This window comes from Vidua chalybeata, chromosome 9, assembly GCF_026979565.1.
Source record: "Vidua chalybeata isolate OUT-0048 chromosome 9, bVidCha1 merged haplotype, whole genome shotgun sequence".
Classification (NCBI taxonomy): Eukaryota; Metazoa; Chordata; class Aves; order Passeriformes; family Viduidae; genus Vidua; species Vidua chalybeata.
In genome coordinates, this window is record NC_071538.1 from 10,856,089 (window position 1) to 10,870,156 (window position 14,068).

General features: G+C 37.6%; 1 long non-coding RNA gene across 2 annotated transcripts; it reads left to right on the plus strand.

The window, feature by feature from the left end:
• Positions 1-486: 486 nt before the first annotated feature.
• LOC128792298 (uncharacterized) lies at positions 487-6,456 on the plus strand. Of its 2 annotated transcripts, none has more exons than XR_008432356.1 (5): positions 487-956; positions 2,385-2,524; positions 2,910-3,117; positions 5,493-5,579; positions 5,741-6,456. It is a non-coding gene; the product is annotated as an uncharacterized LOC128792298 (long non-coding RNA). The 2 variants fall into 2 exon arrangements; XR_008432357.1 differs by having other exon boundaries at positions 2,926-3,117.
• Positions 6,457-14,068: the final 7,612 nt, after the last annotated feature.

The following is a 14,068-nucleotide window of genomic DNA, read 5'->3' on the forward strand; positions in this document are numbered from 1 at the left end:
CCACACTGGGAATATTTGAGGCAGTTTGCTTGTGTCTTGTCAGTGTTTTAGCTGCAACTTGACTGTGGAGGAATCCTAAGGAGAGCAAAGGCTGTGACCCCAGAAATTCATCCAGATGGCTGAGGCCCAGAAAAAGCATAATAGGAGTTGCTAAGTATTCTGAATGTCTCATCAGAGTGATATTTCACTTGAAAATGCAAAATAGAAATTACTGGGGTCTTAATGACACTGAATACTCATAATGTTCTCTCACTTCAGCTGGACTGCAGATGGTAACAACCTCTCTCTATCTGAACACACTTTTTTTTTTAGTTTAACCTTGCTCTGTAAAATCTTCACATATGTTTTACTCTAGAAATTAATACTTGGTGCCTTACGGTGCAGAATTTATTTGCTGGTTTGTTCCACACTTTCTTTCCTTGCTACTTTGTTACCGATATTAACAAATTACAATCTATTTTGACTTATTACTTCAGTAATAAGCACATAATATGTCTCAAGGAGTTGAAAATATCATAATTTGAGCCATGTAAAATCAAAACATAATTACATTGCATATTCTATGGCACTTGGTTTGTAACTATTCTTACAGTATCTTCAAAATAAGAAAGAAGATGAAATTCACAAAGGGCTTTCATAGTTTAGAAATATTTATGTTGAAACAAGATTTATGTTGAAAGGCAAAGATACTTTTTTTTTTAATCAGCTGAATAGTGGTAGGGAGATTCACCTGTGTTTTTTCTTTATGAAAATTCCAAGGAGCTAACTTGCAGTATTGAGAATCCCCAGGTCCTTCTTTTGAAAATTCTTTGTCTTTTATATTGCCTCTTAAGGAAAGAGGAAACCACACTGGAAAACAAGAAATTGACCAACATTGCAGAAGTAATTAGGAAATATATAGATTATAAAGCATTTTATTTCATTTTGGTTTTGCACTTCAGCAAGTGAAACAATAGGTAAATAACCTTTTTCTTTATTATCAATATATGGAATCACATTGGGTCTGACAGACCAAAGCATAAATGTATAAATAACACCTGTGGTAATTATTAGAGGACATTAGATTTTGCTGGGGATGAGCCCATTTTGAAACCATAAAATTAAGACTTCAGAAGAAAATAACACATGAAGGTCAAATGTACTTAGTCATTGGTTGCTGTCTCTGCACCATTTTCCCCTGACTTAATGCTTTTACAGCACATCTCTGATTCAGTCTCCTCTGCCCTGTGTGGATGGGATTTTGGGGGGGGAGAGTATTACTTTAAATTGACACCTCTAGCAGCAGTTCCTACTTGTATTGGTTCCCTTTTATAAATGTGTAACCTATTATATCTATCCAAGCTTGGCTGAGCTCCAAGTCACCCATTTCTCAGTAATACAGGAAATTAAATCTAATGTCTAATAAGCGTAGAGGCTTATGCAACCTTCATTCCCTGTAAAAAGTATTAAATAACATAATAATATTACCTTGTCTTTTGATTGCTAGAGAGCTGTGCACTTAGTTTTTATGTAGACCAAACTGGCTCTGCATTTGGGCTTGAAGAGTCTGGGTTTATCCATCCTTTTTTGCTGACTTACTGAATTTCACCCGAAAAAATTCTCCTCTTATTAAAGGACCGCCTGAAATGTTCATGTAGGGTTTGGTCCCTTTCTCCACTTCTCCCTGTGTTCCCACAGAGGGCTGTGTCCCCCATGATCTCATCCTGGGGGTGCTGCTGCTTTCTCGTTCATTCTCTCTCTCCCAGGATTTTCCAGCCTGAACAGATTTCTGCCTGTTCCATCCCATTTTCTGGTAATATCCACCACAGCTCTGTGTCAGTTGGTGCAGCCTTTAAAAATGCACAAATCTGACTTTAGGCCATACAGGTTAGCAACATAATTTCAGGGCTTTGTCTCCTGCATGTAACCAGTTCAATAAGTGGATTTATACTGAATAATTTTAAACTGTTACAGCTCTCTGAAAACATTTCTCTCTTGCTGCTGTAATACATAAAGTGACATAAGGTCACTGATGCTGTGGAAATTGGTTTTGGGGTTGATATGCTAATTCAGCAAGAAATCAGTTCTAGCAGAAAGGCAAAGAAAATTATTTTAATCTGGTGCCATTCTACTTTGTTAGCTTTTAGGAAAGAGATAATTAAAATATTCTAGGGAGTTCCAAGTCTGTGGAAAAAGTACCACTTTGGAGATTTAAGGTTATTTTTGTCTCACAGTTTATTAGCTTTTTTTTCTGAAAGCAAATAAGCTGAATGTGATTGACACAAATATGACATTTTCATGTGCTCAAAAAAAAAAAAAAGAAATAAGATATTTTTTAAAACTGAGTTCTGTATAAGAATAAACTTGTTTCAGTCTTTTCTGTGTCACTCATCCCATGTTTACAGTAACAGCTCCTGCAGTTTTGTGGATGAAAACTTCCATGCAGATACATGCAGTAATGAGGATGCATTATGCAACTTAATTGCAATGAAGAACAAATTCACATTAATGGTGCCTGAGGAGAAAGAGAATCTCTACACTCAGTGTGAGTAAAGGGTAGCCAATGCCTTATATATTTCCAAAATAAATATTTAAGTTAAATTGGAAGCAATAGTTGATCTCTGAGAATAATCACTAAGAGTTTGAAAGCCCTATATTTTTTTTTTTCAAAACACTGCACTTATGCTAAGGAATTTCCAAGCACAAAAATTAAAATAACTTTAATACTTACTGTATGAATATGCCAAAGGAAAAAAAATGACCAGCATAAACTCTTTCATCTTTCTGAGATGGAGAACAGAGAAAATAAAAATGCATTTCTAAGAAACATTTTTTAAATATCTGAATTGTAGAAGTAGTGCTGTCACTGTCATATTTTAAAAGATATTTTGATTTTATAATAAAGAAAAAAAATTACATTTTACTCTCAGTTCTTTCCTAAAATAGGTACAATGCTGCTGTTTGCAGAGGAGGGACACCAGCTGCAACAAGAGCAGTGTCTGTTCTAGAGTGAGGGATGAGCTCCACTGGACATGAGTTGGCTTCCCTGGCTGCAGTGCTCAGTGTTTCATTTTAGCAAGTCTGAGATTGCTCCAAGTCTTCATCTCCTCCTGCACTTTATACTAATGCAAGTACCAGGTTGTATGCTACTGAAGAGAGAGAAATAGAAAATGCAATTCAATGTTTTATTTCATGCTCCCCAAGGTGACTCAGACAGATACAATGTGTGCTGCACTCAGCTTGGAGATCCAGTGTTAGAAATCCTGGCTCCCCTGTGCTTTCCTGCTTTGCCTGTAGCTGATAAGGGAACTCATAACAGGAACCCCCTGTTACCTCAGCTGCAAAAGGTTCTGAGAATCTAATGGCCAAGAGAGTGGAATTTAAATTTATTTTTGTTTGGCTTGTGTTTCAGCAAGCATTTAAAAGATCCCCCAGTTTATCTTTGTCAGAGATTGTTTTTCTTTTGGCTTAGCTTGGACACCAATCTCACTGTTGAGTTTACATTTATGGAGTGGGACCCAAGGTTTTCTCCAAGTGTTCAGCATTATGATTTTGACTTTGCAAGTCTTGTTGCTTGGGACAGGTGTAAAAGTCGTGTCTGCGTGTACAGCAAGAACAGAACTGGACTGTGGATGCTGCTACTTAGTCAATTGAGAAGGAACAAAAGTAGTTTTGAAAGCTGCCTCTCCTCTTGGCTGGCAGGCAGAAGAGTTTGTAAAAGCTGCAAAGACAGCTGAGCAAACTAATGATGGTATTTATTATACATTTTATTTTGCAGGTGGATTTTTAGGAATAGTTTTTAAACTGTAATTATTTTACTCTTCTTTAGCAAACCATGTGTGACCACAGCTGTTTTTCCAAAACGCCTGGGTTACTTGCTTTTGGTGCCACCAGTCGAGTTCTCACTCCACATAGCAATGTCCACAAGGTGGTGCCACAGCTAAGAAATTTGCAACAAATAAGGCAAAAGTAATTTTGTAACTGACTAAAGTATCTGCATCATTACAGAATTAATAATTGTTTCATAAGCCAAATATTGCATGTTTGCAAGCTCTTTTTTTAAACCACTTGTGTGAGCTAAGGTGGGTCTGTCTGCTGAGCGAGAGCAGCATCCACATGCCTGTGACTGTCCCAAATCCTGTACAAAAATGAAGAGGCAGCTCAGGGTTTAGCAGACAGGCTGGTAAAAAGCTGTGTATTTCCTAGCAGGGTTACCTGTGCCAACACTGGCACATGTTTTATGTTTTTGTCTGAGTCACTTCACCAGGAATCGGCCTGAATCCTGACAAGCAGAATAGTTCATCCACAACTTCAGCCAAGACAGCTTCCACTTACCCTGGGCTAGCTAGGGCACATCAGACCCCAATTTCCTAGTTTTTTCTAGAGCCAGGGATGGCCAGGCTCCCTGCCCTATGCTAATCTACAGCTGACTATTAATTCCAAAGGGTATGAAGTGCTTACAGAGGGACCTGCACAGATGCTCAAGTTTCTGAGCATCTTTCTAGAAAAGATCAGACTAGAGAAGGTACAAGGCAGTAACAGGGAATGTAAGATGTCACCTGTACAGTACAGAAAAGACAATAAAACTTCCAGGAAAGAGTTGTTTCTAGGGATCTGGATGACTTCTGTATGTCCCAGAAGAGCTGAAGTGCAGCAGGACTTGGCCATGCCCCTGAGAAGGTGTGTGCCACTTCTTCAGCTACCTTTGGCCACATGGTGCTTCTTGCACCCCTGCCCTGCTCCCTTCAGTGGCCTCTGAAATCCAGGTATTTGTGCTAGCACAAGAAATACTCCTGCCAGCTTCTGCAGTGGACAATTTGAGTTTGAATCATTTATTCATTTTGTACCAAAAGCAGCAAGAAAAAGGGATCCATTAAAATACCATTCAGGCAAGCAGTGCATTGACTTGCCTCCAGCCAGAATCTCTCTTTGGTAGGCCTGTATCAGAAAGAGAAAAATAACAGGGTTTGCATAATGTTTCCTCTAAATTGCTACATTATTATTTTAAAACATACTAAAATTCTTCTGGCTAGTAAGAGACTCAGTGGAAATTATGTATACCCAGGAAAGATGATTTGTCCCCCAGTTATGAAGTAGAATGAGAGTTAGAAGCTTATTGAGTCCAATTCTAAAAGTTGTCAAATAACACAATGGCCACCTATTTTGTTTTTAAGGGGCATATCTATAAATTATATTTTAAAGTGCTTTACAGTATTTTGAAACTTTGTATTGGTTTCAACATCTGTTTGAAAAAGTCAGTATCTAACCTGAGAACTAACTAAAAATACAAAGTCATGAACAGGTCAAGTAGATTTAATTTCTGAGTCAGTCTTTTGAGTTAGCTTGAACTGAATCATGACAGTCAGAGTTTTCCTGTAAGATTGTTCTGACTGTATGGCTACAATGTGTCTTGAAATTAAACTAACATATTTCTAGTTTAGTTTGGACTTTGCTTTTTCTTTAACTTTGCAAAATTCTTTCAAAAATGTTTACTTTTCATATATTTTGCACAGAGAAAAAATGATGCTCTCTTCTGAAGGGAATGAATGATAAAGTATCTAAGATCATACATATAAGTCTCCACAGTGTGGAAACTCCAGGTATGCATTATTTTAGCAATTTAACAACTGAGTTGAAATCCTGAACACTCTCCCTTGCAGTATTTGCAACAATTTTCTGCTTTTATTGGAAAGCCCATAAGTATTTTTAAAAGATCAAAACTGTTTTTCCCCTAAGCCTGATTTTCTGGTTTCCCATTTAGGCAGTCATGAACAAAACCTGCTTCAGCTCTATGCCTGAATCTTCGTGGGAGGAGGAGACTTGCAGTGTTGTGGGTTAGAAGCCAGTGTGAGCCTGGCTCAGAAATCCTCCTGCAGATGCAGGGCGCTCACCGGAAGCAATTGAGGATGGCAGTGGTATCCTGCAGGATGTGTGCGACTGCTCAGCGGGGGCTTGATTTACACAGGGCCACATTATAGACTATACATTCTGGTAATTGTGGTATTGTTATTGCTGGGCTGCATCTCAGCACAGGAAGCACATATAAGCACATCTGAAGTGATAACATCCACTCCTGTTTAAAAAGCAATATTTTATTCCTGTACATAATGCAGCATTTGCAAGGGAAAATGGATTATTTACTAACTAGTACTTAGCATTATTTTAGGGGAAAAGCTGATTCATTATGGGAAGGCCACAAGCAGCATTTACAAATAAATCCACTTAAACTTTTAATCACTTTATTTTTTTTTTCTGTATGGACTGTAATCCAAGATCAGGAAGGAGACAATGCATTGCCATCTGAAACACAACAAAGATCAAAATATGTTTTCAGTGTGCCACCAAAACCAGAGTGCTAGGTTTCTGTTAAGGAGAATGAGTAAGAGCATTCTAGCTGCAAAGGTTGCTGTGAATGGGTAATAATTCCATCTACCTGATAAGGCAGATTATGTATTCTGCAAGAAAATCCCAGGCAAAATCTTGCCCTATTTCTTCAGTGCAATAAGAAAGCCCACCCACCATACCCACTTAGCTGAAGCTGCTCTATCCATACTTGCCTAGCTTTAGGATTCAGGAACAGGTCTGCTCTCCATCCTACATCCCCAAACCAGCCTTGTTCAGGAAGACATTGCCTCCAACCTTGGTGTGGAATGAGAAATCTGTTCTGCTGCTGCTCCCAGGATGTGGGATGTGGGTTGACCCTCAGCTCTGCAGCTGCAGGCAGTGTCTGTGGAGGCCCCTCTCAGAGCCTCTCTCCCCATTTCTCTTAAAAAGTGTAGGCTTCAGACCTTTCTGTGCACCCAGGGAAATTACTGATCCAGCCAGGGCTCACCCAGGTTCCCTCCTGGAGGGAGATACGGATCTGTTCAGAAGAGGGAGGCAATTACCATTCCAGATTTTGTGTGCCAGCCTATTCTCCTCAGACAACACAAATTGACAGAACACAGGTAACATATTATGCATGCTGTGCCTATTTCTTACTTTCTTTTGCCAGAGAAAATAGATTAAAATTGGTATTAATTTTCCTTCTTGTTCCTCCAATAATAGAAAATTACCGGGGAAGAGAAAATAAGACAGATTTTGTTCTCTAGAAAGGCCTTCCAACTAAATGTTGGGTTTTTTTTTTTTAATATTATGAAACATTCTTGCCTGCCTTAATAGATGAGAAAAGTAACAGTAGAACTGTGAAACAAATTAAAACATCAAAAATATTGACCCGTGGACCACAGCTAAATCTATATTCTTATTTGTAATAGTGTTGCAGATCAATAATACAATGCTATACTGTATACATTGATTTGTTGAATTGATAGTTATGGGTGAGGTTCTAAACAGACCCTGCAACAGAATAAAGGACTGACCTACTAAAGATCTAATAATAAAACCAATCTAATAAAAACATCTAATAAGATGTGACAAGCACACATATAAAGTAATCCAAAGCCTAATGATTTGTTTCACAGTTTCATGAAAAAATGTTTTATTGTTTTCTGTCTATATTATTTAACATTAAGAATACATTTTCCTTTATAAATTTTTAATGCTACTGGTCTGAAATTCTTGTGCAGACAGCCAAACTAACATTGAGCAGAAGTATAATTTTTCCAGATGTCATACCTACAGAATTTTGAAATTATAGTCCTGCTGATGCCTCCTGATATTAATATGCCTTTGCATTGGGGTGGCCTCATTACAGTCTTTTTTGGAAGTGTCACCTGCTTAAGTAAGACTTGATTTACAAAGTAATGCTAATATATGTTTAATTTTAATTAAGATGTTCACTATTTTCCTGAATAGGAATCTCTGTCCCTAGTTTTAACTTGTAATACCCTGTTTAACAAAGGAGCAGCTTCAGTCATACTGAGAGTACTTATGCAAGTTTTCACAGTTGATTGCTGGGATGAGAGCTGTAAAAACAAAGATCACGTGAAGATCCTTTTCATGGAACACACTAGGATATGAGTCTCTCTTTTTTTTTTTAGTTTATAAGTCTATTAAATAGACAATAATAACTTTAATCAAATATATTTATATTTTCGTGTGTCATTGAAGTCAAACAGCACACCTACATGGCTGCAGCATGTGTGACTCTTCCTGCAGTATGTTCAGGTTTTGGCTTTCATTAGGCAGTAAGACATGTTGCCTGCAAAAACATCACACAACTTGAAAAGGAGACTCTAATTTATATGGAAAATTTATTTCATCCCTCTTACATGACATCAAAATCACTGTGCCTTTAATTGTGACTATGGAAATTAAAATACCAGGCCACGGGATTTGCAATTAACTTGAGACATCCAGAGGAAATTCTGTAAGTTGCTTTAGTCCCTTTATTTTGCCTTTTCTGAAATCTGACTGATTTTTGTTTAGTTTATAAGAGCAATTGTTAGTGGAAATGTTCAGTTGGAGTGCTCTAGCAAGCTTTCTGGTCTCACTTGAGAGTGTAACAGAACACCCAAAACAACTGAGATGTCTTTAGGTCTTGGATATTTGGTTTAAATATTCTATTAAATACTTGAGAAGGTAAGAGTTCCTTAAGCATCAGAAGACAGAGAGTTTAAAGATCAGACTTAGCCATGCCTCCTGCATTTTCTTCTCCAATAAATCTGTCAGGACACTGACCAGCTGGGCTGCCAGATGTACTCCTCCACATTTTGGGTAAGTAATCACTTGGGCCTGGGATCTACTGGGCAAACTATGCCTGAAGCCATTTGCAGTTACTTTAGGTGACATACTAAAGTGGTCAGCATAAGCTTAAAAGACTTTATCCAGCACTTTGACAGCATGCCAGAGGAAATTCCTTGGGATTCAGAGTCTAAGATTTCATTTCAATTAATTGTCAGAATGATGAATATTATTTATTCCACTCTAAGGCGCATTTTAATCTAAAACATGGTCAGACAATGTCAATGAGGCAAAATGGTATTTCTTCCAACATAAAAGCCCATCTAGATATAATCCAGTTTTCTCTCCTGTCTCTAGATTTGGTCTGCAAGGATAACAGGAATGGAGATTGCAGCTGGCCTAGGATTCCCTTGCACTTGAACCTCATATAATTAGGCAAGTCTATTTTCCCACCAAATAAAATTATTAAAAGCAACAACATTATGAATTGAAACTCCTCAAAATTGTTAAATTCTGTCCAGTTTGGAAGAGGAGCTTTATCAGGCATTGGAACCCAGTGGGGAGAGTGCTGGGCAGGGATTGAGAAATCTGAGTTCTCTTCCAAACTCTCCTGACTTTTAAATGACCTTGAGCTGTCACTTGTCTGTGCTGCAGTTTCACAGTCGGTATGAGCAGGATAATAATCCTCCTCAAAGGTTTGAGAGTTGCTGAAGGATGGATCTGTATGAACACAACATTTCTTGCACTAGCCTGAGGTAGGTGCAGCTGTAGTTAGAGGTGGCCAGGATTTTGTCAATTCCTCATCTACTCCCAGAAAATCTGGGAAATTTTCATTGTTAGACCCCTTACTTTCAGTTGTCTGTCAAAACACATTTTCATGTTAAAGGTCTTTCTTATCTTCAGACCATTACAAAATGTCTCCAGAAAATTTCATTTTATTTAGTTATGCACTCACAGTTCATACTCCTGTTACTGGGAACTGCAAAGTGCCTCTCAGGATCATACAAATAATTACTTAACATAGATAATGTATCTTTGACCTAAAAAAAAAAGAAAATACTTTTGCAATATTATGATTATTATATGTGGGGAAAAAATATCTGTTGGTTTATGTTGTAAGATATTTTAATTTGCCTTCCAGTTTGAAAAATTCCCCTTGAAAGGATGAATTTTTTTTTTCAAATTATATCTTGATTTTACACATTCTGTGTTAATAGACAACAAGCTCTGTGCACAAAAAAGAACAGTCTACTTTCAAAACTGCTGAATGGTTTGACCTCAAGGGAGTAGAAACTGTTGACTCATTGTTTTTACTGCATATAATATTAGTCCTTTGTCACATCCAGGGAATGACATCATCTTCCTCGTTGTTAGCAGCAGGTTTGAATAACAGAAAAAGTGCAGCATTAGTTGTCTGCTGTGTTTGTTCTTAATAAATGAATGGATATCTGGTACCAAGAATCAGATAGGGGTTTTGAGTAACATTTAGAAGAAGTTTGTGCCCAGACCATGCAAAGAGCTTTGCTCCTGGCCACCATCTGCAGGGCAGTGGAGCTGGCTGGAGCACGGAGCCTGCAGAGGGAACATCACTGATGGTTCTGGCTGCTCCAAAGTGATAAGAGGAGGCAGGAAAGAAGAGACTAAGCACAGAATGAAACAGATCTGTTCTTCAAGGTCAGCTCAGTAAAAGGAATCCTGCACTTCTGTGAATCATACTGCTCTGGAATCTAAATTTATGAAAAGTAATTATCTGCAAAGAAGTCATCTCTAGGACACGCAAACAAAAAGGGAACTGGTTATCTTCAAAATGCAGCATTATAAGTATTCCATCCATTCCAAATTTTTATTCATGTCTATTAGTCTTCTACTCCCTATAACTGAAGTATCTATGTCCTAGTGTCAAAGAGTAATTCCTTATCAGAAGTATTTTGTTATATCTGCTTCATGGAAGAGGGATACATCATTATAGAGAGTGACCAGGCTGGCGGAATTCATCTTTGATGTGATAGATCACCTTCTTCTATGGCAAAGACTAAGTGCTGCTTCCTGAACAATAAATATTGCCAGTGAAAGAGAGATTCTTTGAGCATCTGACAAAGTGCCAAATCCTAATCTGCATTACCCACTGCCTCGAAGCTTTCCCAGGAAAATGTGATTATTTAACTATAAAATTATACCTTTGTGGTTCCAAAAATATTTATGCTGAAGATAAATTCCTGTGTTGAGAGAATGAATCAAACTGTACTTTGAAAAGCTGAAATCCATACAGCTGTGTAGAAGCACCCATGCAGGAGGCTGGGAAAACTGGAAGCAATGGGTTAAGGAATCCAGGATGGCTTGATCACAGAGGTCCACATACCAAGAGTGGACTCAGGCAGGGGCTACACACATGGAAATACTTCTAGAATACCAGAGCTAAGAATGAAAAGACAAGCCATGCTGTAAAAGATCAGATCAGACCTTGCTGACTTTGAAGCAGAAGAGATCTCATGTATCAGCCTCTTCTCTCATGCAGGTAGAGAGACCTGCCTTGCATGTAAGTGGCTCAGATTGGAGCAGGTGCATCTATCCCAATTCCTATCCCAAACTTAGATCCCAACTTATCTGTTATAACAAGTAAGAAATGCTACACTTCTTTTCTTTATGTTTCCTATGGTTTTGCTATTTTCTGTTCCAGTCCAGAGTTCAACATTTCCAAAAGGTCTCAAGTAGCATGAATTTTGGTGAGGCCAAATCACTTGATTTTCCCCTGCCCTGTTTAGAAGAGGCTTTACTTGAACTAAAGCAATAATGCCAGCCATTTCCCTTCATCCTTTAAAATTACTGGCCACCTCTAAAGAACTTGGCCTCTCTTTTGTATCACTTTTTGACAACTCATTTGAGTTAAACAGGTTGCTGTGGCCAAATTAAATGCTTGGGAAATGGACCATACAATTAATTTGCAATAGTAAGTTGTCTCAGCATCATTTCTCTTCCTCTCGAGGGGAATGCTGGCTCAAGCAAAAGAAAAGATTAACGTAATAAAAATATTCTAAAGACATCCTGTTAATTGTCCCAAGCTCAGATGGTATTGTCTATTCTTCTGTTGTGCACAGCCAGCAAACAGTGTAAAATCCAGAATTCCTTCCCACCATGAAAGCAGAGCTTCAGTGCTACAGAATAATCCCTGCCTTTCTGGAAAGCAGATGAAAATGTGGTGTGGCAGAGCTTTGCTTTGGGTTTCAGAGGTGAGCTCAAATTTGCCTCATTTATGAATATAATAATTGGACTTGTTAATTTAGACACATCAGCAACAATAATTGAGGGAATAAAGGTTTGTGAAAAAAAGGAAAATTGCAAGCAAAGTAACAAATTTGGTGGGAAAAAAAATATTTTTATTCTGAATATGCAAATGAGGCCTCCCATGTTTGTTTGGGGACAGAAAACACTTGAGGTTTTAAATTCAGCCAAACCAGAAACTTTCATTTACAAATACATTTGCAGTGTTAACCTTGAATATCACATTAAGTGGCAACAAATCTCATAGAGAAATAAGTTAATATATCAAGTAAAACTCAGAAATATTCACAAGTGACTGAGTGAAGCAAAGCTTGCAGAAGAGTTAGATTAAATAAGAGGCTGTAATTCTCTATTTGCTCTATAATTTCCTTAATAAGGACAAAGTCTGATTTTTGCTTATATGAAAATAGTCATAAAATGTGTAAGAAAACATAGAATGTTGTTTGCTTCAGTTCCTGTAAGCTAATCAGGCTGCATGATGAGTCTTCCTGTAAGTGGGAGCACTGCTGAATACTATGCATGAAATCCTGTTCCTCCCCTCATAAACAGCTCGAGCTTTGCCTATGTATCAGTGCAGAAAAATAAGTATTGACTTATTCACAGATTACTTTTTAGGCACTGGATTCCCAGAAATATATTTGTATAACAGCATTTAGAAGCAAATGAATGTGTTAATAACCACCAGTTTTTCTTTCATTTTATGGCCTTAAAGACACTTTGATCTTATAAAATCATGTTTGTCATCTCAGCTCTGGTGCTCACTTCCTACCTCTTCTTCTAAAATCAATTTTTGACATCAATTCAATGTGCCCCTTTTCATTTTATTTCAGACTGCTAATTAAGATGTTTCTTAATATTTTATCAAACAAACAGGTTCCCTACAAGATGCTGACTTGTTCTCGGGGGGTTTTTTTATGTCTTTCCAAAATGAAGTATTTTGGATGTGGTACAGTGTGTTCACATGTCAAACATGGATATTTTAATTCTGTCATTCCCCAGAACAGTAAAGAGAGAAAATAAATCAGATGTTTTATCTGATTGTACTTTGATCACGTTTTTCTCTGTTCTCAAAAAGAACAGCGTGGAGCTTCACTTGCTCCACAAAAAGCATTTTTAGCTCTGAAAATATTTTAAAGATATCTCAGGAAAGCCAGACCCAACACTTACAGTTCTACTCATCCTGAAAAAAGACTCTTACTGTTTTACCATGGTCATAAATGACCATTTAGGATCTCCTGGTATTTAATCTCCATTACATTAACTGGGAAAAACTTATGAGTAGGAGGCAAAATTGGACAAAATTTCACTTGCCATAATACTTCTATCACTATCCATCAATGACATAAGTGGGTGATGAAAAATGTCTGTAATTGTGCTTCTGGGTGCATCCTGATACATGGCAATCTAGGAAATACTGGCACTGTGTGTGACACAGGTGGGAGAGATGTGTGAGCTTTCCCATCAGGGAGTTTTCCTGGGTTTTGAAGTATAAATTGAAACTAAAACTGTTAGTGATTAAGTTCATGGTAGCCATGAAAGGCTAGAGGCCGTGGGAGGGCTTGTGGTTTTTAACAGAAAAGGCAGAAAAGGCAGAAAAGGTTGTGGGCAAACAAGAAAGTAATGCTGCTTTCCTTATGTTACTCTTGCTATAGGCCGAGGATGTTGCAGATTGTTCTGAACATTGACTAATTCAAGAAAACAATACAACTATGAAAACCCAAAAGTTAGATTTCAGCTGTTTTCCAACTCCTTTGTTACCTTCTCAAATTATACTGCAAATATCCAGAGCCTAGACCTGTGGGAAGTCTCCAAGGAAAAGTCTGAGGAAGGCATTCTTCAAAATAATTTACCATTTCGTTTCCTCAGCAGGGTAGAAACTAGATAAAGCTGTTCTGCCTCGCCTCAGTCTTTCCATTTATAGAAAGTACCCAATAACATATAAACCTTTTTGAAATGTTTGGGAGACTTCTCTGTGCTCCAAGGGAACTGGTGTTCTCAATATTTATGATATGTACCCAAAATGATTTCTCTCTTTTAGTGTCTCCAGTGCAAAATCATTACATTGCCAGGAATAAATTAAGCCTAACTTGTGGGGGGAAAAAATTGGATTTCATCATGTGTTTCATATTTTACCATTATGAAAATGGTATATTAAATTCAAATACTTCAATTGTACCATTAGATG